At 43.3% G+C, this 24,003-nt stretch overlaps 13 pseudogenes; all 13 read left to right on the forward strand.

Annotated features, from left to right (window-relative positions):
* The first annotated feature begins 1,416 nt into the window (after positions 1 to 1,416).
* Positions 1,417 to 1,680, forward strand: LOC130328114 (U2 spliceosomal RNA; annotated as a pseudogene).
* A 1,485-nt stretch (positions 1,681 to 3,165) lies between these two features.
* On the forward strand, positions 3,166 to 3,429 carry LOC130328117 (U2 spliceosomal RNA; annotated as a pseudogene).
* Positions 3,430 to 4,898: 1,469 nt separating this feature from the next.
* On the forward strand, positions 4,899 to 5,162 carry LOC130328118 (U2 spliceosomal RNA; annotated as a pseudogene).
* Positions 5,163 to 6,633: 1,471 nt separating this feature from the next.
* Positions 6,634 to 6,898, forward strand: LOC130328085 (U2 spliceosomal RNA; annotated as a pseudogene).
* Positions 6,899 to 8,358: 1,460 nt separating this feature from the next.
* On the forward strand, positions 8,359 to 8,622 carry LOC130328119 (U2 spliceosomal RNA; annotated as a pseudogene).
* Positions 8,623 to 10,102: 1,480 nt separating this feature from the next.
* On the forward strand, positions 10,103 to 10,366 carry LOC130328120 (U2 spliceosomal RNA; annotated as a pseudogene).
* Positions 10,367 to 11,842: 1,476 nt separating this feature from the next.
* Positions 11,843 to 12,106, forward strand: LOC130327960 (U2 spliceosomal RNA; annotated as a pseudogene).
* A 1,471-nt stretch (positions 12,107 to 13,577) lies between these two features.
* LOC130328121 (U2 spliceosomal RNA) lies at positions 13,578 to 13,841 on the forward strand (annotated as a pseudogene).
* Positions 13,842 to 15,311: 1,470 nt separating this feature from the next.
* Positions 15,312 to 15,575, forward strand: LOC130328122 (U2 spliceosomal RNA; annotated as a pseudogene).
* A 1,475-nt stretch (positions 15,576 to 17,050) lies between these two features.
* LOC130328074 (U2 spliceosomal RNA) lies at positions 17,051 to 17,315 on the forward strand (annotated as a pseudogene).
* A 1,480-nt stretch (positions 17,316 to 18,795) lies between these two features.
* On the forward strand, positions 18,796 to 19,059 carry LOC130328123 (U2 spliceosomal RNA; annotated as a pseudogene).
* A 1,471-nt stretch (positions 19,060 to 20,530) lies between these two features.
* On the forward strand, positions 20,531 to 20,794 carry LOC130328124 (U2 spliceosomal RNA; annotated as a pseudogene).
* A 1,476-nt stretch (positions 20,795 to 22,270) lies between these two features.
* LOC130328125 (U2 spliceosomal RNA) lies at positions 22,271 to 22,534 on the forward strand (annotated as a pseudogene).
* Positions 22,535 to 24,003: the final 1,469 nt, after the last annotated feature.

A 24,003-nucleotide genomic window follows, 5' to 3' on the forward strand; every position in this document is an offset into this window, starting at 1 on the left:
TGAGAATTGGAGACCAAAATGATGAGTTGCACTGACTGGTTTATGAACGTCTATTCATTTAGCGTTTTAATGACCATGTTTGCACACTGATTGGTGTAAAAAAATAAAATAAAACTAAATAATAATAATCTAGCACACCTGTGCAGGTTTGACATGACATGACAGGTAGCTGTCTTGTGGGTGGTGCTGAATCCTGTTAAATGACATGAGGGTCTCATGCCTATACACAAGGGTGTGTCATTGCTGTTGCTTGACCATGCATTGGTTTCTGTGGTCAGTGAATGATAAAAACAAAATTTACCATCCATTGATGGATGGGAAATCCGCCATGAGGCATTTGTTTTTAGAAACTGCTGCTCACAACCAATGTTGCAATGGAGTGTCTCCATCTGCTGGTGGTATTGGAAAGGCATTAGTGCTATGACAGGGTCTGAAGAAGAAGAAGAAGAAGAAGAAGAAGAAGACGGAAAAAAATATATATAAAAAGAAAAAGAGAGAGAGAGAGAGAGACTGACTTAGTGAGCGAGTGAGTGAGAGAGTGAGAGTGAGTGAGAGTGAATGAGTGAGTGAGTGATTGAGTGAGTGAGTGAGTGAGTGAGAACAAATGAGTTAAAGCAAGTGAGTGAGAGAGATCGAATGAATGAAAGTCTGATTGACAGAAAGAAAAAAGGATGAAGAAAGAAGCATGAAGAAAAAAAAATGTATATGGAGTTGCTGACATGAGTGCAATCTACAAAGCCGTTGAGGCTGATCCTCATGGGAGGATTATTGCACCAGGACCCTTAGCACTTTTAAAATGCCATTCAATGCCACGGGCTAGATGTAAACTGCAGATGACCATGTTGTGGTAGTTACCATGGATACCCAAGTGATGTGTGAGCTAACACATAGGCCCAACAGATTCCAAGAAGGCCAGAATCACCAGCGGCACCACCATCGATTGTCAGGTCACCCGGATTCAGCAAATACCAGAGTCCAAAATGATGCAGGTTTATACTGTTAATTTTCAGTTTATCGTTACAGTTGGTGTTATTCCATGTCGGAAGGGACGCAGCTACAGCCAGTGGGGTAACTAGAGACAGGCAGGCAGCTATGTGCAACAAAGGTAGGCGTGTTGTTTTCATATGCAGATCTGAAATATTGTCTTATATGCAAGAGGAGGAGTGATGGGGGTTCATGCAAAAGCCAGGCTATGGATTGCATTGCTAAATGCTCCATCAGAGTGCAATGGTCGCCTGTCCTTTTTTTAAGTGATGATGTGGGTTTAGCCTGTGCTGTATGTATGTATGGGTGGCTGACTGCCACCCACCCAGAAAGTGTATGGGAGGCTGGTTGGCTGCCAGCCTTCCTTCCATTCCTATGAGTAATGTGAGTGCTCATGAAGGGGACATGGTTGGGTCCACCCCTTTCCCGGTTATCCCCTCTAGGCCTTTTGGCTTAGATCAAGTGTAAAAAAAGAAAGGATCTTGCGACAGATCGCATCCTGAGGCACGTTTTTTTTTGTGTGAATACTTGCACTTGGGTGACTTGTGAGCACATACTGATACATACGTTCCCTATCTGGGGACCATAAATTAAATGGATTTTTGAGAAAGGGAGCTGATTTGGAAGCTTGCTTCTGTCGCCCTATGCATTGACCCGATGTGGCAGTATCTTCGGGTAGTGAACAGTGCACCACCCCATTCCAGTGTTAAACAAGAAAGATTCTCATTTAATCCTCCGTGGGTGAGAATTTGAGTTTGAGAATTGGAGACCAAAATGATGAGTTGCACTGACTGGTTTATGAACGTCTATTCATTTAGCGTTTTAATGACCATGTTTGCACACTGATTGGTGTAAAAAAATTAAATAAAACTAAATAATAATAATCTAGCACACCTGTGCAGGTTTGACATGACATGACAGGTAGCTGTCTTGTGGGTGGTGCTGAATCCTGTTAAATGACATGAGGGTCTCATGCCTATACACAAGGGTGTGTCATTGCTGTTGCTTGACCATGCATTGGTTTCTGTGGTCAGTGAATGATAAAAACAAAATTTACCATCCATTGATGGATGGGAAATCCGCCATGAGGCATTTGTTTTTAGAAACTGCTGCTCACAACCAATGTTGCAATGGAGTGTCTCCATCTGCTGGTGGTATTGGAAAGGCATTAGTGCTATGACAGGGTCTGAAGAAGAAGAAGAAGAAGAAGAAGAAGAAGAAGAAGAAGACGGAAAAAAATATATATAAAAAGAAAAAGAGAGAGAGAGAGAGAGACTGACTTAGTGAGCGAGTGAGTGAGAGAGTGAGAGTGAGTGAGAGTGAATGAGTGAGTGAGTGATTGAGTGAGTGAGTGAGTGAGTGAGAACAAATGAGTTAAAGCAAGTGAGTGAGAGAGATCGAATGAATGAAAGTCTGAATGACAGAAAGAAAAAAGGATGAAGAAAGAAGCATGAAGAAAAAAAAATGTATATGGAGTTGCTGACATGAGTGCAATCTACAAAGCCGTTGAGGCTGATCCTCATGGGAGGATTATTGCACCAGGACCCTTAGCACTTTTAAAATGCCATTCAATGCCACGGGCTAGATGTAAACTGCAGATGACCATGTTGTGGTAGTTACCATGGATACCCAAGTGATGTGTGAGCTAACACATAGGCCCAACAGATTCCAAGAAGGCCAGAATCACCAGCGGCACCACCATCGATTGTCAGGTCACCCGGATTCAGCAAATACCAGAGTCCAAAATGATGCAGGTTTATACTGTTAATTTTAAGTTTATCGTTACAGTTGGTGTTATTCCATGTCGGAAGGGACGCAGCTACAGCCAGTGGGGTAACTAGAGACAGGCAGGCAGCTATGTGCAACAAAGGTAGGCGTGTTGTTTTCATATGCAGATCTGAAATATTGTCTTATATGCAAGAGGAGGAGTGATGGGGGTTCATGCAAAAGCCAGGCTATGGATTGCATTGCTAAATGCTCCATCAGAGTGCAATGGTCGCCTGTCCTTTTTTTAAGTGATGATGTGGGTTTAGCCTGTGCTGTATGTATGTATGGGTGGCTGACTGCCACCCACCCAGAAAGTGTATGGGAGGCTGGTTGGCTGCCAGCCTTCCTTCCATTCCTATGAGTAATGTGAGTGCTCATGAAGGGGACATGGTTGGGTCCACCCCTTTCCCGGTTATCCCCTCTAGGCCTTTTGGCTTAGATCAAGTGTAAAAAAAGAAAGGATCTTGCGACAGATCGCATCCTGAGGCACGTTTTTTTTTGTGTGAATACTTGCACTTGGGTGACTTGTGAGCACATACTGATACATACGTTCCCTATCTGGGGACCATAAATTAAATGGATTTTTGAGAAAGGGAGCTGATTTGGAAGCTTGCTTCTGTCGCCCTATGCATTGACCCGATGTGGCAGTATCTTCGGGTAGTGAACAGTGCACCACCCCATTCCAGTGTTAAACAAGAAAGATTCTCATTTAATCCTCCGTGGGTGAGAATTTGAGTTTGAGAATTGGAGACCAAAATGATGAGTTGCACTGACTGGTTTATGAACGTCTATTCATTTAGCGTTTTAATGACCATGTTTGCACACTGATTGGTGTAAAAAAATTAAATAAAACTAAATAATAATAATCTAGCACACCTGTGCAGGTTTGACATGACATGACAGGTAGCTGTCTTGTGGGTGGTGCTGAATCCTGTTAAATGACATGAGGGTCTCATGCCTATACACAAGGGTGTGTCATTGCTGTTGCTTGACCATGCATTGGTTTCTGTGGTCAGTGAATGATAAAAACAAAATTTACCATCCATTGATGGATGGGAAATCCGCCATGAGGCATTTGTTTTTAGAAACTGCTGCTCACAACCAATGTTGCAATGGAGTGTCTCCATCTGCTGGTGGTATTGGAAAGGCATTAGTGCTATGACAGGGTCTGAAGAAGAAGAAGAAGAAGAAGAAGAAGACGGAAAAAAATATATATAAAAAGAAAAAGAGAGAGAGAGAGAGAGACTGACTTAGTGAGCGAGTGAGTGAGAGAGTGAGAGTGAGTGAGAGTGAATGAGTGAGTGAGTGATTGAGTGAGTGAGTGAGTGAGAACAAATGAGTTAAAGCAAGTGAGTGAGAGAGATCGAATGAATGAAAGTCTGAATGACAGAAAGAAAAAAGGATGAAGAAAGAAGCATGAAGAAAAAAAAATGTATATGGAGTTGCTGACATGAGTGCAATCTACAAAGCCGTTGAGGCTGATCCTCATGGGAGGATTATTGCACCAGGACCCTTAGCACTTTTAAAATGCCATTCAATGCCACGGGCTAGATGTAAACTGCAGATGACCATGTTGTGGTAGTTACCATGGATACCCAAGTGATGTGTGAGCTAACACATAGGCCCAACAGATTCCAAGAAGGCCAGAATCACCAGCGGCACCACCATCGATTGTCAGGTCACCCGGATTCAGCAAATACCAGAGTCCAAAATGATGCAGGTTTATACTGTTAATTTTCAGTTTATCGTTACAGTTGGTGTTATTCCATGTCGGAAGGGACGCAGCTACAGCCAGTGGGGTAACTAGAGACAGGCAGGCAGCTATGTGCAACAAAGGTAGGCGTGTTGTTTTCATATGCAGATCTGAAATATTGTCTTATATGCAAGAGGAGGAGTGATGGGGGTTCATGCAAAAGCCAGGCTATGGATTGCATTGCTAAATGCTCCATCAGAGTGCAATGGTCGCCTGTCCTTTTTTTAAGTGATGATGTGGGTTTAGCCTGTGCTGTATGTATGTATGGGTGGCTGACTGCCACCCACCCAGAAAGTGTATGGGAGGCTGGTTGGCTGCCAGCCTTCCTTCCATTCCTATGAGTAATGTGAGTGCTCATGAAGGGGACATGGTTGGGTCCACCCCTTTCCCGGTTATCCCCTCTAGGCCTTTTGGCTTAGATCAAGTGTAAAAAAAGAAAGGATCTTGCGACAGATCGCATCCTGAGGCACGTTTTTTTTTGTGTGAATACTTGCACTTGGGTGACTTGTGAGCACATACTGATACATACGTTCCCTATCTGGGGACCATAAATTAAATGGATTTTTGAGAAAGGGAGCTGATTTGGAAGCTTGCTTCTGTCGCCCTATGCATTGACCCGATGTGGCAGTATCTTCGGGTAGTGAACAGTGCACCACCCCATTCCAGTGTTAAACAAGAAAGATTCTCATTTAATCCTCCGTGGGTGAGAATTTGAGTTTGAGAATTGGAGACCAAAATGATGAGTTGCACTGACTGGTTTATGAACGTCTATTCATTTAGCGTTTTAATGACCATGTTTGCACACTGATTGGTGTAAAAAAATTAAATAAAACTAAATAATAATAATCTAGCACACCTGTGCAGGTTTGACATGACATGACAGGTAGCTGTCTTGTGGGTGGTGCTGAATCCTGTTAAATGACATGAGGGTCTCATGCCTATACACAAGGGTGTGTCATTGCTGTTGCTTGACCATGCATTGGTTTCTGTGGTCAGTGAATGATAAAAACAAAATTTACCATCCATTGATGGATGGGAAATCCGCCATGAGGCATTTGTTTTTAGAAACTGCTGCTCACAACCAATGTTGCAATGGAGTGTCTCCATCTGCTGGTGGTATTGGAAAGGCATTAGTGCTATGACAGGGTCTGAAGAAGAAGAAGAAGAAGAAGAAGAAGACGGAAAAAAATATATATAAAAAGAAAAAGAGAGAGAGAGAGAGACTGACTTAGTGAGCGAGTGAGTGAGAGAGTGAGAGTGAGTGAGAGTGAATGAGTGAGTGAGTGATTGAGTGAGTGAGTGAGTGAGTGAGAACAAATGAGTTAAAGCAAGTGAGTGAGAGAGATCGAATGAATGAAAGTCTGAATGACAGAAAGAAAAAAGGATGAAGAAAGAAGCATGAAGAAAAAAAAATGTATATGGAGTTGCTGACATGAGTGCAATCTACAAAGCCGTTGAGGCTGATCCTCATGGGAGGATTATTGCACCAGGACCCTTAGCACTTTTAAAATGCCATTCAATGCCACGGGCTAGATGTAAACTGCAGATGACCATGTTGTGGTAGTTACCATGGATACCCAAGTGATGTGTGAGCTAACACATAGGCCCAACAGATTCCAAGAAGGCCAGAATCACCAGCGGCACCACCATCGATTGTCAGGTCACCCGGATTCAGCAAATACCAGAGTCCAAAATGATGCAGGTTTATACTGTTAATTTTCAGTTTATCGTTACAGTTGGTGTTATTCCATGTCGGAAGGGACGCAGCTACAGCCAGTGGGGTAACTAGAGACAGGCAGGCAGCTATGTGCAACAAAGGTAGGCGTGTTGTTTTCATATGCAGATCTGAAATATTGTCTTATATGCAAGAGGAGGAGTGATGGGGGTTCATGCAAAAGCCAGGCTATGGATTGCATTGCTAAATGCTCCATCAGAGTGCAATGGTCGCCTGTCCTTTTTTTAAGTGATGATGTGGGTTTAGCCTGTGCTGTATGTATGTATGGGTGGCTGACTGCCACCCACCCAGAAAGTGTATGGGAGGCTGGTTGGCTGCCAGCCTTCCTTCCATTCCTATGAGTAATGTGAGTGCTCATGAAGGGGACATGGTTGGGTCCACCCCTTTCCCGGTTATCCCCTCTAGGCCTTTTGGCTTAGATCAAGTGTAAAAAAAAGAAAGGATCTTGCGACAGATCGCATCCTGAGGCACGTTTTTTTTTGTGTGAATACTTGCACTTGGGTGACTTGTGAGCACATACTGATACATACGTTCCCTATCTGGGGACCATAAATTAAATGGATTTTTGAGAAAGGGAGCTGATTTGGAAGCTTGCTTCTGTCGCCCTATGCATTGACCCGATGTGGCAGTATCTTCGGGTAGTGAACAGTGCACCACCCCATTCCAGTGTTAAACAAGAAAGATTCTCATTTAATCCTCCGTGGGTGAGAATTTGAGTTTGAGAATTGGAGACCAAAATGATGAGTTGCACTGACTGGTTTATGAACGTCTATTCATTTTGCGTTTTAATGACCATGTTTGCACACTGATTGGTGTAAAAAAATTAAATAAAACTAAATAATAATAATCTAGCACACCTGTGCAGGTTTGACATGACATGACAGGTAGCTGTCTTGTGGGTGGTGCTGAATCCTGTTAAATGACATGAGGGTCTCATGCCTATACACAAGGGTGTGTCATTGCTGTTGCTTGACCATGCATTGGTTTCTGTGGTCAGTGAATGATAAAAACAAAATTTACCATCCATTGATGGATGGGAAATCCGCCATGAGGCATTTGTTTTTAGAAACTGCTGCTCACAACCAATGTTGCAATGGAGTGTCTCCATCTGCTGGTGGTATTGGAAAGGCATTAGTGCTATGACAGGGTCTGAAGAAGAAGAAGAAGAAGACGGAAAAAAATATATATAAAAAGAAAAAGAGAGAGAGAGAGAGAGACTGACTTAGTGAGCGAGTGAGTGAGAGAGTGAGAGTGAGTGAGAGTGAATGAGTGAGTGAGTGATTGAGTGAGTGAGTGAGTGAGAACAAATGAGTTAAAGCAAGTGAGTGAGAGAGATCGAATGAATGAAAGTCTGAATGACAGAAAGAAAAAAGGATGAAGAAAGAAGCATGAAGAAAAAAAAATGTATATGGAGTTGCTGACATGAGTGCAATCTACAAAGCCGTTGAGGCTGATCCTCATGGGAGGATTATTGCACCAGGACCCTTAGCACTTTTAAAATGCCATTCAATGCCACGGGCTAGATGTAAACTGCAGATGACCATGTTGTGGTAGTTACCATGGATACCCAAGTGATGTGTGAGCTAACACATAGGCCCAACAGATTCCAAGAAGGCCAGAATCACCAGCGGCACCACCATCGATTGTCAGGTCACCCGGATTCAGCAAATACCAGAGTCCAAAATGATGCAGGTTTATACTGTTAATTTTCAGTTTATCGTTACAGTTGGTGTTATTCCATGTCGGAAGGGACGCAGCTACAGCCAGTGGGGTAACTAGAGACAGGCAGGCAGCTATGTGCAACAAAGGTAGGCGTGTTGTTTTCATATGCAGATCTGAAATATTGTCTTATATGCAAGAGGAGGAGTGATGGGGGTTCATGCAAAAGCCAGGCTATGGATTGCATTGCTAAATGCTCCATCAGAGTGCAATGGTCGCCTGTCCTTTTTTTAAGTGATGATGTGGGTTTAGCCTGTGCTGTATGTATGTATGGGTGGCTGACTGCCACCCACCCAGAAAGTGTATGGGAGGCTGGTTGGCTGCCAGCCTTCCTTCCATTCCTATGAGTAATGTGAGTGCTCATGAAGGGGACATGGTTGGGTCCACCCCTTTCCCGGTTATCCCCTCTAGGCCTTTTGGCTTAGATCAAGTGTAAAAAAAGAAAGGATCTTGCGACAGATCGCATCCTGAGGCACGTTTTTTTTTGTGTGAATACTTGCACTTGGGTGACTTGTGAGCACATACTGATACATACGTTCCCTATCTGGGGACCATAAATTAAATGGATTTTTGAGAAAGGGAGCTGATTTGGAAGCTTGCTTCTGTCGCCCTATGCATTGACCCGATGTGGCAGTATCTTCGGGTAGTGAACAGTGCACCACCCCATTCCAGTGTTAAACAAGAAAGATTCTCATTTAATCCTCCGTGGGTGAGAATTTGAGTTTGAGAATTGGAGACCAAAATGATGAGTTGCACTGACTGGTTTATGAACGTCTATTCATTTAGCGTTTTAATGACCATGTTTGCACACTGATTGGTGTAAAAAAATAAAATAAAACTAAATAATAATAATCTAGCACACCTGTGCAGGTTTGACATGACATGACAGGTAGCTGTCTTGTGGGTGGTGCTGAATCCTGTTAAATGACATGAGGGTCTCATGCCTATACACAAGGGTGTGTCATTGCTGTTGCTTGACCATGCATTGGTTTCTGTGGTCAGTGAATGATAAAAACAAAATTTACCATCCATTGATGGATGGGAAATCCGCCATGAGGCATTTGTTTTTAGAAACTGCTGCTCACAACCAATGTTGCAATGGAGTGTCTCCATCTGCTGGTGGTATTGGAAAGGCATTAGTGCTATGACAGGGTCTGAAGAAGAAGAAGAAGAAGAAGAAGAAGAAGAAGAAGACGGAAAAAAATATATATAAAAAGAAAAAGAGAGAGAGAGAGAGAGAGACTGACTTAGTGAGCGAGTGAGTGAGAGAGTGAGAGTGAGTGAGAGTGAATGAGTGAGTGAGTGATTGAGTGAGTGAGTGAGTGAGAACAAATGAGTTAAAGCAAGTGAGTGAGAGAGATCGAATGAATGAAAGTCTGAATGACAGAAAGAAAAAAGGATGAAGAAAGAAGCATGAAGAAAAAAAAATGTATATGGAGTTGCTGACATGAGTGCAATCTACAAAGCCGTTGAGGCTGATCCTCATGGGAGGATTATTGCACCAGGACCCTTAGCACTTTTAAAATGCCATTCAATGCCACGGGCTAGATGTAAACTGCAGATGACCATGTTGTGGTAGTTACCATGGATACCCAAGTGATGTGTGAGCTAACACATAGGCCCAACAGATTCCAAGAAGGCCAGAATCACCAGCGGCACCACCATCGATTGTCAGGTCACCCGGATTCAGCAAATACCAGAGTCCAAAATGATGCAGGTTTATACTGTTAATTTTCAGTTTATCGTTACAGTTGGTGTTATTCCATGTCGGAAGGGACGCAGCTACAGCCAGTGGGGTAACTAGAGACAGGCAGGCAGCTATGTGCAACAAAGGTAGGCGTGTTGTTTTCATATGCAGATCTGAAATATTGTCTTATATGCAAGAGGAGGAGTGATGGGGGTTCATGCAAAAGCCAGGCTATGGATTGCATTGCTAAATGCTCCATCAGAGTGCAATGGTCGCCTGTCCTTTTTTTAAGTGATGATGTGGGTTTAGCCTGTGCTGTATGTATGTATGGGTGGCTGACTGCCACCCACCCAGAAAGTGTATGGGAGGCTGGTTGGCTGCCAGCCTTCCTTCCATTCCTATGAGTAATGTGAGTGCTCATGAAGGGGACATGGTTGGGTCCACCCCTTTCCCGGTTATCCCCTCTAGGCCTTTTGGCTTAGATCAAGTGTAAAAAAAGAAAGGATCTTGCGACAGATCGCATCCTGAGGCACGTTTTTTTTTGTGTGAATACTTGCACTTGGGTGACTTGTGAGCACATACTGATACATACGTTCCCTATCTGGGGACCATAAATTAAATGGATTTTTGAGAAAGGGAGCTGATTTGGAAGCTTGCTTCTGTCGCCCTATGCATTGACCCGATGTGGCAGTATCTTCGGGTAGTGAACAGTGCACCACCCCATTCCAGTGTTAAACAAGAAAGATTCTCATTTAATCCTCCGTGGGTGAGAATTTGAGTTTGAGAATTGGAGACCAAAATGATGAGTTGCACTGACTGGTTTATGAACGTCTATTCATTTAGCGTTTTAATGACCATGTTTGCACACTGATTGGTGTAAAAAAATAAAATAAAACTAAATAATAATAATCTAGCACACCTGTGCAGGTTTGACATGACATGACAGGTAGCTGTCTTGTGGGTGGTGCTGAATCCTGTTAAATGACATGAGGGTCTCATGCCTATACACAAGGGTGTGTCATTGCTGTTGCTTGACCATGCATTGGTTTCTGTGGTCAGTGAATGATAAAAACAAAATTTACCATCCATTGATGGATGGGAAATCCGCCATGAGGCATTTGTTTTTAGAAACTGCTGCTCACAACCAATGTTGCAATGGAGTGTCTCCATCTGCTGGTGGTATTGGAAAGGCATTAGTGCTATGACAGGGTCTGAAGAAGAAGAAGAAGAAGAAGAAGAAGAAGACGGAAAAAAATATATATAAAAAGAAAAAGAGAGAGAGAGAGAGAGACTGACTTAGTGAGCGAGTGAGTGAGAGAGTGAGAGTGAGTGAGAGTGAATGAGTGAGTGAGTGATTGAGTGAGTGAGTGAGTGAGTGAGAACAAATGAGTTAAAGCAAGTGAGTGAGAGAGATCGAATGAATGAAAGTCTGAATGACAGAAAGAAAAAAGGATGAAGAAAGAAGCATGAAGAAAAAAAAATGTATATGGAGTTGCTGACATGAGTGCAATCTACAAAGCCGTTGAGGCTGATCCTCATGGGAGGATTATTGCACCAGGACCCTTAGCACTTTTAAAATGCCATTCAATGCCACGGGCTAGATGTAAACTGCAGATGACCATGTTGTGGTAGTTACCATGGATACCCAAGTGATGTGTGAGCTAACACATAGGCCCAACAGATTCCAAGAAGGCCAGAATCACCAGCGGCACCACCATCGATTGTCAGGTCACCCGGATTCAGCAAATACCAGAGTCCAAAATGATGCAGGTTTATACTGTTAATTTTCAGTTTATCGTTACAGTTGGTGTTATTCCATGTCGGAAGGGACGCAGCTACAGCCAGTGGGGTAACTAGAGACAGGCAGGCAGCTATGTGCAACAAAGGTAGGCGTGTTGTTTTCATATGCAGATCTGAAATATTGTCTTATATGCAAGAGGAGGAGTGATGGGGGTTCATGCAAAAGCCAGGCTATGGATTGCATTGCTAAATGCTCCATCAGAGTGCAATGGTCGCCTGTCCTTTTTTTAAGTGATGATGTGGGTTTAGCCTGTGCTGTATGTATGTATGGGTGGCTGACTGCCACCCACCCAGAAAGTGTATGGGAGGCTGGTTGGCTGCCAGCCTTCCTTCCATTCCTATGAGTAATGTGAGTGCTCATGAAGGGGACATGGTTGGGTCCACCCCTTTCCCGGTTATCCCCTCTAGGCCTTTTGGCTTAGATCAAGTGTAAAAAAAGAAAGGATCTTGCGACAGATTGCATCCTGAGGCACGTTTTTTTTTGTGTGAATACTTGCACTTGGGTGACTTGTGAGCACATACTGATACATACGTTCCCTATCTGGGGACCATAAATTAAATGGATTTTTGAGAAAGGGAGCTGATTTGGAAGCTTGCTTCTGTCGCCCTATGCATTGACCCGATGTGGCAGTATCTTCGGGTAGTGAACAGTGCACCACCCCATTCCAGTGTTAAACAAGAAAGATTCTCATTTAATCCTCCGTGGGTGAGAATTTGAGTTTGAGAATTGGAGACCAAAATGATGAGTTGCACTGACTGGTTTATGAACGTCTATTCATTTAGCGTTTTAATGACCATGTTTGCACACTGATTGGTGTAAAAAAATAAAATAAAACTAAATAATAATAATCTAGCACACCTGTGCAGGTTTGACATGACATGACAGGTAGCTGTCTTGTGGGTGGTGCTGAATCCTGTTAAATGACATGAGGGTCTCATGCCTATACACAAGGGTGTGTCATTGCTGTTGCTTGACCATGCATTGGTTTCTGTGGTCAGTGAATGATAAAAACAAAATTTACCATCCATTGATGGATGGGAAATCCGCCATGAGGCATTTGTTTTTAGAAACTGCTGCTCACAACCAATGTTGCAATGGAGTGTCTCCATCTGCTGGTGGTATTGGAAAGGCATTAGTGCTATGACAGGGTCTGAAGAAGAAGAAGAAGAAGAAGACGGAAAAAAATATATATAAAAAGAAAAAGAGAGAGAGAGAGAGAGACTGACTTAGTGAGCGAGTGAGTGAGAGAGTGAGAGTGAGTGAGAGTGAATGAGTGAGTGAGTGATTGAGTGAGTGAGTGAGTGAGTGAGTGAGAACAAATGAGTTAAAGCAAGTGAGTGAGAGAGATCGAATGAATGAAAGTCTGAATGACAGAAAGAAAAAAGGATGAAGAAAGAAGCATGAAGAAAAAAAAATGTATATGGAGTTGCTGACATGAGTGCAATCTACAAAGCCGTTGAGGCTGATCCTCATGGGAGGATTATTGCACCAGGACCCTTAGCACTTTTAAAATGCCATTCAATGCCACGGGCTAGATGTAAACTGCAGATGACCATGTTGTGGTAGTTACCATGGATACCCAAGTGATGTGTGAGCTAACACATAGGCCCAACAGATTCCAAGAAGGCCAGAATCACCAGCGGCACCACCATCGATTGTCAGGTCACCCGGATTCAGCAAATACCAGAGTCCAAAATGATGCAGGTTTATACTGTTAATTTTCAGTTTATCGTTACAGTTGGTGTTATTCCATGTCGGAAGGGACGCAGCTACAGCCAGTGGGGTAACTAGAGACAGGCAGGCAGCTATGTGCAACAAAGGTAGGCGTGTTGTTTTCATATGCAGATCTGAAATATTGTCTTATATGCAAGAGGAGGAGTGATGGGGGTTCATGCAAAAGCCAGGCTATGGATTGCATTGCTAAATGCTCCATCAGAGTGCAATGGTCGCCTGTCCTTTTTTTAAGTGATGATGTGGGTTTAGCCTGTGCTGTATGTATGTATGGGTGGCTGACTGCCACCCACCCAGAAAGTGTATGGGAGGCTGGTTGGCTGCCAGCCTTCCTTCCATTCCTATGAGTAATGTGAGTGCTCATGAAGGGGACATGGTTGGGTCCACCCCTTTCCCGGTTATCCCCTCTAGGCCTTTTGGCTTAGATCAAGTGTAAAAAAAGAAAGGATCTTGCGACAGATCGCATCCTGAGGCACGTTTTTTTTTGTGTGAATACTTGCACTTGGGTGACTTGTGAGCACATACTGATACATACGTTCCCTATCTGGGGACCATAAATTAAATGGATTTTTGAGAAAGGGAGCTGATTTGGAAGCTTGCTTCTGTCGCCCTATGCATTGACCCGATGTGGCAGTATCTTCGGGTAGTGAACAGTGCACCACCCCATTCCAGTGTTAAACAAGAAAGATTCTCATTTAATCCTCCGTGGGTGAGAATTTGAGTTTGAGAATTGGAGACCAAAATGATGAGTTGCACTGACTGGTTTATGAACGTCTATTCATTTAGCGTTTTAATGACCATGTTTGCACACTGATTGGTGTAAAAAAATAAAATAAAACTAAATAATAATAATCTAGCACACCTGTGCAGGTTTGACATGACATGACAGGTAGCTGTCTTGTGGGTGGTGCTGAATCCTGTTAAATGACATGAGGGTCTCATGCCTATACACAAGGGTGTGTCATTGCTGTTGCTTGACCATGCATTGGTTTCTGTGGTCAGTGAATGATAAAAACAAAATTTACCATCCATTGATGGATGGGAAATCCGCCATGAGGCATTTGTTTTTAGAAACTGCTGCTCACAACCAATGTTGCAATGGAGTGTCTCCATCTGCTGGTGGTATTGGAAAGGCATTAGTGCTATGACAGGGTCTGAAGAAGAAGAAGAAGAAGAAGAAGACGGAAAAAAATATATATAAAAAGAAAAAGAGAGAGAGAGAGAGAGACTGACTTAGTGAGCGAGTGAGTGAGAGAGTGAGAGTGAGTGAGAGTGAATGAGTGAGTGAGTGATTGAGTGAGTGAGTGAGTGAGTGAGAACAAATGAGTTAAAGCAAGTGAGTGAGAGAGATCGAATGAATGAAAGTCTGAATGACAGAAAGAAAAAAGGATGAAGAAAGAAGCATGAAGAAAAAAAAATGTATATGGAGTTGCTGACATGAGTGCAATCTACAAAGCCGTTGAGGCTGATCCTCATGGGAGGATTATTGCACCAGGACCCTTAGCACTTTTAAAATGCCATTCAATGCCACGGGCTAGATGTAAACTGCAGATGACCATGTTGTGGTAGTTACCATGGATACCCAAGTGATGTGTGAGCTAACACATAGGCCCAACAGATTCCAAGAAGGACAGAATCACCAGCGGCACCACCATCGATTGTCAGGTCACCCGGATTCAGCAAATACCAGAGTCCAAAATGATGCAGGTTTATACTGTTAATTTTCAGTTTATCGTTACAGTTGGTGTTATTCCATGTCGGAAGGGACGCAGCTACAGCCAGTGGGGTAACTAGAGACAGGCAGGCAGCTATGTGCAACAAAGGTAGGCGTGTTGTTTTCATATGCAGATCTGAAATATTGTCTTATATGCAAGAGGAGGAGTGATGGGGGTTCATGCAAAAGCCAGGCTATGGATTGCATTGCTAAATGCTCCATCAGAGTGCAATGGTCGCCTGTCCTTTTTTTAAGTGATGATGTGGGTTTAGCCTGTGCTGTATGTATGTATGGGTGGCTGACTGCCACCCACCCAGAAAGTGTATGGGAGGCTGGTTGGCTGCCAGCCTTCCTTCCATTCCTATGAGTAATGTGAGTGCTCATGAAGGGGACATGGTTGGGTCCACCCCTTTCCCGGTTATCCCCTCTAGGCCTTTTGGCTTAGATCAAGTGTAAAAAAAGAAAGGATCTTGCGACAGATCGCATCCTGAGGCACGTTTTTTTTTGTGTGAATACTTGCACTTGGGTGACTTGTGAGCACATACTGATACATACGTTCCCTATCTGGGGACCATAAATTAAATGGATTTTTGAGAAAGGGAGCTGATTTGGAAGCTTGCTTCTGTCGCCCTATGCATTGACCCGATGTGGCAGTATCTTCGGGTAGTGAACAGTGCACCACCCCATTCCAGTGTTAAACAAGAAAGATTCTCATTTAATCCTCCGTGGGTGAGAATTTGAGTTTGAGAATTGGAGACCAAAATGATGAGTTGCACTGACTGGTTTATGAACGTCTATTCATTTAGCGTTTTAATGACCATGTTTGCACACTGATTGGTGTAAAAAAATAAAATAAAACTAAATAATAATAATCTAGCACACCTGTGCAGGTTTGACATGACATGACAGGTAGCTGTCTTGTGGGTGGTGCTGAATCCTGTTAAATGACATGAGGGTCTCATGCCTATACACAAGGGTGTGTCATTGCTGTTGCTTGACCATGCATTGGTTTCTGTGGTCAGTGAATGATAAAAACAAAATTTACCATCCATTGATGGATGGGAAATCCGCCATGAGGCATTTGTTTTTAGAAACTGCTGCTCACAACCAATGTTGCAATGGAGTGTCTCCATCTGCTGGTGGTATTGGAAAGGCATTAGTGCTATGACAGGGTCTGAAGAAGAAGAAGAAGAAGAAGAAGAAGACGGAAAAAAATATATATAAAAAGAAAAAGAGAGAGAGAGAGAGACTGACTTAGTGAGCGAGTGAGTGAGAGAGTGAGAGTGAGTGAGAGTGAATGAGTGAGTGAGTGATTGAGTGAGTGAGTGAGTGAGTGAGTGAGAACAAATGAGTTAAAGCAAGTGAGTGAGAGAGATCGAATGAATGAAAGTCTGAATGACAGAAAGAAAAAAGGATGAAGAAAGAAGCATGAAGAAAAAAAAATGTATATGGAGTTGCTGACATGAGTGCAATCTACAAAGCCGTTGAGGCTGATCCTCATGGGAGGATTATTGCACCAGGACCCTTAGCACTTTTAAAATGCCATTCAATGCCACGGGCTAGATGTAAACTGCAGATGACCATGTTGTGGTAGTTACCATGGATACCCAAGTGATGTGTGAGCTAACACATAGGCCCAACAGATTCCAAGAAGGCCAGAATCACCAGCGGCACCACCATCGATTGTCAGGTCACCCGGATTCAGCAAATACCAGAGTCCAAAATGATGCAGGTTTATACTGTTAATTTTCAGTTTATCGTTACAGTTGGTGTTATTCCATGTCGGAAGGGACGCAGCTACAGCCAGTGGGGTAACTAGAGACAGGCAGGCAGCTATGTGCAACAAAGGTAGGCGTGTTGTTTTCATATGCAGATCTGAAATATTGTCTTATATGCAAGAGGAGGAGTGATGGGGGTTCATGCAAAAGCCAGGCTATGGATTGCATTGCTAAATGCTCCATCAGAGTGCAATGGTCGCCTGTCCTTTTTTTAAGTGATGATGTGGGTTTAGCCTGTGCTGTATGTATGTATGGGTGGCTGACTGCCACCCACCCAGAAAGTGTATGGGAGGCTGGTTGGCTGCCAGCCTTCCTTCCATTCCTATGAGTAATGTGAGTGCTCATGAAGGGGACATGGTTGGGTCCACCCCTTTCCCGGTTATCCCCTCTAGGCCTTTTGGCTTAGATCAAGTGTAAAAAAAGAAAGGATCTTGCGACAGATCGCATCCTGAGGCACGTTTTTTTTTTGTGTGAATACTTGCACTTGGGTGACTTGTGAGCACATACTGATACATACGTTCCCTATCTGGGGACCATAAATTAAATGGATTTTTGAGAAAGGGAGCTGATTTGGAAGCTTGCTTCTGTCGCCCTATGCATTGACCCGATGTGGCAGTATCTTCGGGTAGTGAACAGTGCACCACCCCATTCCAGTGTTAAACAAGAAAGATTCTCATTTAATCCTCCATGGGTGAGAATTTGAGTTTGAGAATTGGAGACCAAAATGATGAGTTGCACTGACTGGTTTATGAACGTCTATTCATTTAGCGTTTTAATGACCATGTTTGCACACTGATTGGTGTAAAAAAATAAAATAAAACTAAATAATAATAATCTAGCACACCTGTGCAGGTTTGACATGACATGACAGGTAGCTGTCTTGTGGGTGGTGCTGAATCCTGTTAAATGACATGAGGGTCTCATGCCTATACACAAGGGTGTGTCATTGCTGTTGCTTGACCATGCATTGGTTTCTGTGGTCAGTGAATGATAAAAACAAAATTTACCATCCATTGATGGATGGGAAATCCGCCATGAGGCATTTGTTTTTAGAAACTGCTGCTCACAACCAATGTTGCAATGGAGTGTCTCCATCTGCTGGTGGTATTGGAAAGGCATTAGTGCTATGACAGGGTCTGAAGAAGAAGAAGAAGAAGAAGAAGAAGAAGAAGAAGACGGAAAAAAATATATATAAAAAGAAAAAGAGAGAGAGAGAGAGACTGACTTAGTGAGCGAGTGAGTGAGAGAGTGAGAGTGAGTGAGAGTGAATGAGTGAGTGAGTGATTGAGTGAGTGAGTGAGTGAGTGAGAACAAATGAGTTAAAGCAAGTGAGTGAGAGAGATCGAATGAATGAAAGTCTGAATGACAGAAAGAAAAAAGGATGAAGAAAGAAGCATGAAGAAAAAAAAATGTATATGGAGTTGCTGACATGAGTGCAATCTACAAAGCCGTTGAGGCTGATCCTCATGGGAGGATTATTGCACCAGGACCCTTAGCACTTTTAAAATGCCATTCAATGCCACGGGCTAGATGTAAACTGCAGATGACCATGTTGTGGTAGTTACCATGGATACCCAAGTGATGTGTGAGCTAACACATAGGCCCAACAGATTCCAAGAAGGCCAGAATCACCAGCGGCACCACCATCGATTGTCAGGTCACCCGGATTCAGCAAATACCAGAGTCCAAAATGATGCAGGTTTATACTGTTAATTTTCAGTTTATCGTTACAGTTGGTGTTATTCCATGTCGGAAGGAACGCAGCTACAGCCAGTGGGGTAACTAGAGACAGGCAGGCAGCTATGTGCAACAAAGGTAGGCGTGTTGTTTTCATATGCAGATCTGAAATATTGTCTTATATGCAAGAGGAGGAGTGATGGGGGTTCATGCAAAAGCCAGGCTATGGATTGCATTGCTAAATGCTCCATCAGAGTGCAATGGTCGCCTGTCCTTTTTTTAAGTGATGATGTGGGTTTAGCCTGTGCTGTATGTATGTATGGGTGGCTGACTGCCACCCACCCAGAAAGTGTATGGGAGGCTGGTTGGCTGCCAGCCTTCCTTCCATTCCTATGAGTAATGTGAGTGCTCATGAAGGGGACATGGTTGGGTCCACCCCTTTCCCGGTTATCCCCTCTAGGCCTTTTGGCTTAGATCAAGTGTAAAAAAAGAAAGGATCTTGCGACAGATCGCATCCTGAGGCACGTTTTTTTTTGTGTGAATACTTGCACTTGGGTGACTTGTGAGCACATACTGATACATACGTTCCCTATCTGGGGACCATAAATTAAATGGATTTTTGAGAAAGGGAGCTGATTTGGAAGCTTGCTTCTGTCGCCCTATGCATTGACCCGATGTGGCAGTATCTTCGGGTAGTGAACAGTGCACCACCCCATTCCAGTGTTAAACAAGAAAGATTCTCATTTAATCCTCCGTGGGTGAGAATTTGAGTTTGAGAATTGGAGACCAAAATGATGAGTTGCACTGACTGGTTTATGAACGTCTATTCATTTAGCGTTTTAATGACCATGTTTGCACACTGATTGGTGTAAAAAAATAAAATAAAACTAAATAATAATAATCTAGCACACCTGTGCAGGTTTGACATGACATGACAGGTAGCTGTCTTGTGGGTGGTGCTGAATCCTGTTAAATGACATGAGGGTCTCATGCCTATACACAAGGGTGTGTCATTGCTGTTGCTTGACCATGCATTGGTTTCTGTGGTCAGTGAATGATAAAAACAAAATTTACCATCCATTGATGGATGGGAAATCCGCCATGAGGCATTTGTTTTTAGAAACTGCTGCTCACAACCAATGTTGCAATGGAGTGTCTCCATCTGCTGGTGGTATTGGAAAATCATTAGTGCTATGACAGGGTCTGAAGAAGAAGAAGAAGAAGAAGAAGAAGACGGAAAAAAATATATATAAAAAGAAAAAGAGAGAGAGAGAGAGACTGACTTAGTGAGCGAGTGAGTGAGAGAGTGAGAGTGAGTGAGAGTGAATGAGTGAGTGAGTGATTGAGTGAGTGAGTGAGTGAGTGAGAACAAATGAGTTAAAGCAAGTGAGTGAGAGAGATCGAATGAATGAAAGTCTGAATGACAGAAAGAAAAAAGGATGAAGAAAGAAGCATGAAGAAAAAAAAATGTATATGGAGTTGCTGACATGAGTGCAATCTACAAAGCCGTTGAGGCTGATCCTCATGGGAGGATTATTGCACCAGGACCCTTAGCACTTTTAAAATGCCATTCAATGCCACGGGCTAGATGTAAACTGCAGATGACCATGTTGTGGTAGTTACCATGGATACCCAAGTGATGTGTGAGCTAACACATAGGCCCAACAGATTCCAAGAAGGCCAGAATCACAAGCGGCACCACCATCGATTGTCAGGTCACCCGGATTCAGCAAATACCAGAGTCCAAAATGATGCAGGTTTATACTGTTAATTTTCAGTTTATCGTTACAGTTGGTGTTATTCCATGTCGGAAGGGACGCAGCTACAGCCAGTGGGGTAACTAGAGACAGGCAGGCAGCTATGTGCAACAAAGGTAGGCGTGTTGTTTTCATATGCAGATCTGAAATATTGTCTTATATGCAAGAGGAGGAGTGATGGGGGTTCATGCAAAAGCCAGGCTATGGATTGCATTGCTAAATGCTCCATCAGAGTGCAATGGTCGCCTGTCCTTTTTTTAAGTGATGATGTGGGTTTAGCCTGTGCTGTATGTATGTATGGGTGGCTGACTGCCACCCACCCAGAAAGTGTATGGGAGGCTGGTTGGCTGCCAGCCTTCCTTCCATTCCTATGAGTAATGTGAGTGCTCATGAAGGGGACATGGTTGGGTCCACCCCTTTCCCGGTTATCCCCTCTAGGCCTTTTGGCTTAGATCAAGTGTAAAAAAAGAAAGGATCTTGCGACAGATCGCATCCTGAGGCACGTTTTTTTTTGTGTGAATACTTGCACTTGGGTGACTTGTGAGCACATACTGATACATACGTTCCCTATCTGGGGACCATAAATTAAATGGATTTTTGAGAAAGGGAGCTGATTTGGAAGCTTGCTTCTGTCGCCCTATGCATTGACCCGATGTGGCAGTATCTTCGGGTAGTGAACAGTGCACCACCCCATTCCAGTGTTAAACAAGAAAGATTCTCATTTAATCCTCCGTGGGTGAGAATTTGAGTTTGAGAATTGGAGACCAAAATGATGAGTTGCACTGACTGGTTTATGAACGTCTATTCATTTAGCGTTTTAATGACCATGTTTGCACACTGGTTGGTGTAAAAAAATAAAATAAAACTAAATAATAATAATCTAGCACACCTGTGCAGGTTTGACATGACATGACAGGTAGCTGTCTTGTGGGTGGTGCTGAATCCTGTTAAATGACATGAGGGTCTCATGCCTATACACAAGGGTGTGTCATTGCTGTTGCTTGACCATGCATTGGTTTCTGTGGTCAGTGAATGATAAAAACAAAATTTACCATCCATTGATGGATGGGAAATCCGCCATGAGGCATTTGTTTTTAGAAACTGCTGCTCACAACCAATGTTGCAATGGAGTGTCTCCATCTGCTGGTGGTATTGGAAAGGCATTAGTGCTATGACAGGGTCTGAAGAAGAAGAAGAAGAAGAAGAAGAAGAAGACGGAAAAAAATATATATAAAAAGAAAAAGAGAGAGAGAGAGAGAGACTGACTTAGTGAGCGAGTGAGTGAGAGAGTGAGAGTGAGTGAGAGTGAATGAGTGAGTGAGTGATTGAGTGAGTGAGTGAGTGAGTGAGAACAAATGAGTTAAAGCAAGTGAGTGAGAGAGATCGAATGAATGAAAGTCTGAATGACAGAAAGAAAAAAGGATGAAGAAAGAAGCATGAAGAAAAAAAAATGTATATGGAGTTGCTGACATGAGTGCAATCTACAAAGCCGTTGAGGCTGATCCTCATGGGAGGATTATTGCACCAGGACCCTTAGCACTTTTAAAATGCCATTCAATGCCACGGGCTAGATGTAAACTGCAGATGACCATGTTGTGGTAGTTACCATGGATACCCAAGTGATGTGTGAGCTAACACATAGGCCCAACAGATTCCAAGAAGGCCAGAATCACCAGCGGCACCACCATCGATTGTCAGGTCACCCGGATTCAGCAAATACCAGAGTCCAAAATGATGCAGGTTTATACTGTTAATTTTCAGTTTATCGTTACAGTTGGTGTTATTCCATGTCGGAAGGGACGCAGCTACAGCCAGTGGGGTAACTAGAGACAGGCAGGCAGCTATGTGCAACAAAGGTAGGCGTGTTGTTTTCATATGCAGATCTGAAATATTGTCTTATATGCAAGAGGAGGAGTGATGGGGGTTCATGCAAAAGCCAGGCTATGGATTGCATTGCTAAATGCTCCATCAGAGTGCAATGGTCGCCTGTCCTTTTTTTAAGTGATGATGTGGGTTTAGCCTGTGCTGTATGTATGTATGGGTGGCTGACTGCCACCCACCCAGAAAGTGTATGGGAGGCTGGTTGGCTGCCAGCCTTCCTTCCATTCCTATGAGTAATGTGAGTGCTCATGAAGGGGACATGGTTGGGTCCACCCCTTTCCCGGTTATCCCCTCTAGGCCTTTTGGCTTAGATCAAGTGTAAAAAAAGAAAGGATCTTGCGACAGATCGCATCCTGAGGCACGTTTTTTTTTGTGTGAATACTTGCACTTGGGTGACTTGTGAGCACATACTGATACATACGTTCCCTATCTGGGGACCATAAATTAAATGGATTTTTGAGAAAGGGAGCTGATTTGGAAGCTTGCTTCTGTCGCCCTATGCATTGACCCGATGTGGCAGTATCTTCGGGTAGTGAACAGTGCACCACCCCATTCCAGTGTTAAACAAGAAAGATTCTCATTTAATCCTCCGTGGGTGAGAATTTGAGTTTGAGAATTGGAGACCAAAATGATGAGTTGCACTGACTGGTTTATGAACGTCTATTCATTTAGCGTTTTAATGACCATGTTTGCACACTGATTGGTGTAAAAAAATAAAATAAAACTAAATAATAATAATCTAGCACACCTGTGCAGGTTTGACATGACATGACAGGTAGCTGTCTTGTGGGTGGTGCTGAATCCTGTTAAATGACATGAGGGTCTCATGCCTATACACAAGGGTGTGTCATTGCTGTTGCTTGACCATGCATTGGTTTCTGTGGTCAGTGAATGATAAAAACAAAATTTACCATCCATTGATGGATGGGAAATCCGCCATGAGGCATTTGTTTTTAGAAACTGCTGCTCACAACCAATGTTGCAATGGAGTGTCTCCATCTGCTGGTGGTATTGGAAAGGCATTAGTGCTATGACAGGGTCTGAAGAAGAAGAAGAAGAAGAAGAAGAAGAAGAAGAAGACGGAAAAAAATATATATAAAAAGAAAAAGAGAGAGAGAGAGAGAGACTGACTTAGTGAGCGAGTGAGTGAGAGAGTGAGAGTGAGTGAGAGTGAATGAGTGAGTGAGTGATTGAGTGAGTGAGTGAGTGAGTGAGTGAGAACAAATGAGTTAAAGCAAGTGAGTGAGAGAGATCGAATGAATGAAAGTCTGAATGACAGAAAGAAAAAAGGATGAAGAAAGAAGCATGAAGAAAAAAAAATGTATATGGAGTTGCTGACATGAGTGCAATCTACAAAGCCGTTGAGGCTGATCCTCATGGGAGGATTATTGCACCAGGACCCTTAGCACTTTTAAAATGCCATTCAATGCCACGGGCTAGATGTAAACTGCAGATGACCATGTTGTGGTAGTTACCATGGATACCCAAGTGATGTGTGAGCTAACACATAGGCCCAACAGATTCCAAGAAGGCCAGAATCACCAGCGGCACCACCATCGATTGTCAGGTCACCCGGATTCAGCAAATACCAGAGTCCAAAATGATGCAGGTTTATACTGTTAATTTTCAGTTTATCGTTACAGTTGGTGTTATTCCATGTCGGAAGGGACGCAGCTACAGCCAGTGGGGTAACTAGAGACAGGCAGGCAGCTATGTGCAACAAAGGTAGGCGTGTTGTTTTCATATGCAGATCTGAAATATTGTCTTATATGCAAGAGGAGGAGTGATGGGGGTTCAGGCAAAAGCCAGGCTATGGATTGCATTGCTAAATGCTCCATCAGAGTGCAATGGTCGCCTGTCCTTTTTTTAAGTGATGATGTGGGTTTAGCCTGTGCTGTATGTATGTATGGGTGGCTGACTGCCACCCACCCAGAAAGTGTATGGGAGGCTGGTTGGCTGCCAGCCTTCCTTCCATTCCTATGAGTAATGTGAGTGCTCATGAAGGGGACATGGTTGGGT

Source organism: Hyla sarda, unplaced genomic scaffold (assembly GCF_029499605.1).
Source record: "Hyla sarda isolate aHylSar1 unplaced genomic scaffold, aHylSar1.hap1 scaffold_304, whole genome shotgun sequence".
Classification (NCBI taxonomy): Eukaryota; Metazoa; Chordata; class Amphibia; order Anura; family Hylidae; genus Hyla; species Hyla sarda.